At 42.4% G+C, this 4,731-nt stretch overlaps 1 pseudogene; it reads left to right on the top strand.

Moving 5' to 3' along the window:
* Positions 1 to 4,214, top strand: part of LOC102840706 — a 10,387-nt pseudogene extending 6,173 nt beyond the window's left edge.
* The last annotated feature ends 517 nt before the right edge of the window (positions 4,215 to 4,731 follow it).

Below are 4,731 nucleotides of genomic sequence, written 5' to 3' on the forward strand. Positions count from 1 at the left end.
CTATGGATGCAGTAACTCAAAAGAGGGAACAAATCTTTACAGCAAGGATCATTCCAACCCCCTCCATAAACAGAGTAGACAGGGATGGGCAACTTGGACATTGGCTACCCAAAATGGGGTGGTGGGGCTATAAAGATATGAAGTGACTAGCTTACAAGCTTTCAAGAGGGAACCTGAATCCAGAGGCAGTGGAGGAAAGTAGAATCTCCACTGAGTAGTATCCAATCTGTCTAGGCGGGGCTGAGGAAAAGAAATGCAGATAGGTCTCTTGTGATACAACAGTGAATAATTATTATCAGGACTGATTGTGAGGGTTGGAAATATAAAGGTAGATGTTTTTTAGCAAGGAGGGGAGTGATTAACTTTTTAGTCTAGGAGCGGAGGTCCCTGGGACCATTAAAGGAGAAGAGCGAAGAGTGGGACCCTACTCAGAGGAGCAGTGATGCCAGAGATAGAGGCAGAGACTATGAAGTGAAGAGATGGAGCAGCTGGGGACAATAGACCAAGAGGGAGAGGGGCTGTGTTCTGACGACCAGGGGGCAGGCTTGCAGGGTATACCATTTGGTAGGTTGATGATGTATGGAAGGGATGGTAACCATGGCAATGAAACAATATACAATAGGATGAATGTAAAACTAATGTTCTCCCATGTAAACTATCACATAAGTCACAATCAAACATACATTAAAAAAAAAACAACTGCCTGGTCCTGGACCAACCTCACAATTGTTGTTACTCCTGAGCCCATCACTGCTGCAACTATGCCAATCCATTTCACTGGGGGTCTTTTTCTTTAACCCTTCACTTTACCAAACATGATATCCTTCTTCAGTGACTGGTTCCTCCTGATAATATGTCCAAACTGTGAGAGGTGAAGTTTGGCCATCCTGGCTTCCAAGGAGTACTGTTTGTGAAGAAAAGATGTATTTGTTCTTTTGTCAGTCCTTGGTACTTTCAATATTCTCGTCCAACACCATAATTTAAAATGTATCAATTCTTCTATGGTCTTATTTAATCATTGTTCAACTTTCACATGCATAATTTTTCTCAGTCTTCCTTAGTCACTGTCCAACTTTCACATGCATATGAGGTTATTAAAAATACCATAGATTGGGTCAGATGCACTTTAGTCCTCAAACTGGTATCTTTGTTCTTCAGTACTTTATAACGGTCTTGTGAAGAAGACTACCTAATGTAATATGTTATTTGATTTCTTGACTGCTGCTTCCATGAGTGTTGATGGTTGGGCTGAGCAAATTGAAGTCTTTGAAACTTGAATCTTTTTTCCATTTATATGGATGTTATTTATTGGTTCAGTGGTGAGGATTATTTTGTTTTCTTTACATTGAGATGCAATCCATACTGAATGTTTTGGTCTTTGATCTTCATTAGTCTTTTAAATCTTCTTTGCTGTCAGCAAGCAACTTTGTAACACTGGCATATCACAGGTTGTTAATGAGTTTTCCTCCAATCCTGATGCCACGGATTTCTTCATATAATCCAGCTTCTCATTTTATTTGTTCAGCATACAGATTGTATAAGTATGGTGAAAGAATACAACCCTGGCATTTGCCTTTCATAATTTTAAATATTCAGTGTTAGCTTGTTCTGTCCAAAAAACTGCCTCTAGGTCTATGAGCAGGTTCCTGAGCACAATTAACTGTTCCTCAATTCTCATACTTTGCAATGTTGTCCATAGCTTGTCATGATGTACACAATTGGAAAGTCTTTGTGGAATTAATAAAGCACAGGTAAACATCTTTCTGGTATTCTCTGCTTTCAGCCAAGATCCATCTAACATCAGCAATGATATCCCTAGTTCCACATTCTTCTGAAACGTATTTGAATGTCTGGAAACTCTCTGTCAATATATGGTTGTAGCCATTTTGTATTACCTTTAGTAAAACTTTACTCCCATGGGATTATTCAATGTTGTTGTTGTTCAGTCAGTGATATTGTCCACTCATTTCTGCATTCCATTGGATCACCTTTCTTTGGAATGGGCACAAATATGAATCTCTTCCAATTAGTTGGCCAGGTAGTTGTCTTCCATATTTCTTTGTATAGATAAGTGAGTGTCTCCAGTGCTGCATCAATTTGCTGAAAAATTTCAATTTGTATTCCTTCAATTCCCTGTGCCTTATTCTTTGCCAATGCCTTCAATGTACCTTGGACTTCTTCCTTAAGGATCATTGCATCTTTATCGTATAGTACTTCTTGAAATTATTGAACTTTGACCATTTCTTTTTGGTACAGTGACTCTGTGTATTTCTTCCATCTTCTTTTGATGCTTTCTGCAACATTCAATAATTTGCCTAGAGAATCCTTCAATACTGCAAATCAAGGCTTGAACTTTTCCTTCAGTTCCTTCAGCTTGAGAAATTCTGAATGTGTTCATCCCTTTTGGTTTTCCAAGGAACAGCTGATGACTTTGTGGTTCAAATAGACCTTGCAGTGTAGTGTTTAAACTGCAGTGCCATACCAGTCCTTCCAGAATGCCAACCAGATAAAAATGAGCAGCTTAGAGTACTGATGTCCTCATGTAGTGACCTGGAGTAATTGAAAGAGGCCTCCCAAAGCCCTAGAGCTGGCATTTACCATTTTCAATAATTAGTTCAGGATTACCTTCAAAGTTTTAGGACTAAAACTCAACAAATTCCTAATGGGGATTTGTCATGGGACTTTGGACTATGATTTTCTTAAACCAAAGTGTGACTATATCATTGGAGCATTTCCTTGCATATGGGCAGCCTAAAACTCTAGCTCAACTCCAGACACAGAAATATTTAATGCGAATCGGGCTGTGAACCTTAAGGTCAGCGGTTCGAAACTACCAGCCGCTCCGCGGGAGAAAGATGAGGCTTTCTACTCCCGAAAGGATTTACACCCTCAGGAACCCTGTACAGGGTCGCTATGGGTCGGACCCGACTCGACGGCACTTAACAACAACAACAATAAGCACTGGCTGGTGCCCTATTGGCATTTGCTGTCTAAATTGTTTCCAAGTTCTGGAGCTTATTTTGACTGAGATTCCCTTTGTGCCAAAGTTGAAGCTTTTGAATAGTAACGTCTGGGATATCCTGGTAGAGAGAGCTCAAAACTCACAGATGCACCAAACTAACTATTACTTGTAGGATCAATGTGAAACCTACCTCAAGAATATAAAGAAGACAAAACATACTCCCCAGTAAAAGCTGGAAAGCTTCAACACAAGGATATGTTGGATTAATTTGAGACGTTACTCATCTTGAAGTGGCTACTGAGATGCTGTAGTGATGGAGAGCCTAACCAGCTTTTGCTTGTTATGGGAGCCTTTGGTCATCAGTGACTTGGAGGGCCAATGTAACTTTTGATCTTGCTGCTGACACCCAAGAAATATTGTAGATCAAAATCATAGAGTTTGCTTTGATGTTGTTGTTGTTAAGTGCCATGGAATCAATTCTGACTCATAGCGACCCTGTAGAAGGTTCCTGAGGAGTAGCTGGTGAGCTTGAACTGCCAAACTTGCAGTTTAAACTGACCTTTCTTTAAGTAAATGTAAGAGATTTATTGAGGGATAGACTGATGGATTGTAAATATGTTTTCAACCGCATAAACAGCAACTATTCACTTGAACCTCAATATATGAAACACACAAGAATCAAATTGACTACATGTGTGAAAGGAGTCAATGGAGAAGCTCAATATCATCAGCCAGAACAAGGCCAAGGGCCAATTTTGGGTGTCAACTACATCAAAGGGACTGACGGCTGAGGCAGAAGGTGGCTGGGAAGGTTCTTCTTCCTACAATTTGACCTTTACAGCAGGGGATGTCATTGAATTTGGACAGCGAATGCTACAGGTGGCACCTCAAGCCTCCCAAAGTGAAGCCCTCAGTGGAGCCTATGGCTACTCTTACATGTCCAGCAGGACCTATGTCTTGCCCCTTACCCACCACCAATGGAATGTACCCCTGCCATCCCAGTCACCCCTATCCACTGACCAAACCTGAGTGTTATCCAGGACCTCCCATGATGGATGGGGCCATGTGGTATGTGCAGCCCCCTTCACTGCCCTATCCTGGGCCTATGGAGCCTCTGGTCAGTGGCCAAGAGATGGAGCTGCCAGCACCTACTATAACCCAGACAACCCCCACCATATCTACATGCCAGCAAACTAGTCTCCATCACCTCCCACAACTCACTGCTCCTTCCTACCTCTCCCCAGGGGCCTAGTCTGGGGCTGGGGGAGGCTTGGGGAGGACTTTGTTCTTCCTCCAGATTGAATGATAAACAGCAGAAACCAGCTTTGGGGAGAGGATCCTTGTCTGTGGAGAGGTGCCTACCACACTCACTTGGAGCCCACATTGGCTAAGTAAGCTTCTTTATCCAACTTGGACTTGCCTCAGGATGTCAGGGTGTTCCCCTTGTTCTGTTTCTTACAAGTAGTTTCTCCCCAGGGAGGGAGTCTCTATCTCCATCTTAGTCCAGTGTCATCTCAGTAACCACTTCACATCAGCTTCCTCGCACCTCCTAAGCCGGTCCTACATCTTCTGGACACGGAAGGAAATCCAGCTCCTTTCCTTCGCAGACCTGGCCCTAGCCCTGGGAGGCCATAGTAAAACCCTCACTGTGGGAACACATTCCATTCCCAGCCCAGGTCTTATGCCTTCCTTTCCCTTCTCTGTCCCTGATCATTCTGTTGCCATTTATGTGTAACTTTTGGAGTTTGAAGAAGTTTTTTGCTTCCTTG

The sequence above is a fragment of the Chrysochloris asiatica genome, unplaced genomic scaffold (assembly GCF_000296735.1).
Source record: "Chrysochloris asiatica unplaced genomic scaffold, ChrAsi1.0 scaffold00057, whole genome shotgun sequence".
In the NCBI taxonomy this organism is placed as follows: domain Eukaryota; kingdom Metazoa; phylum Chordata; class Mammalia; order Afrosoricida; family Chrysochloridae; genus Chrysochloris; species Chrysochloris asiatica.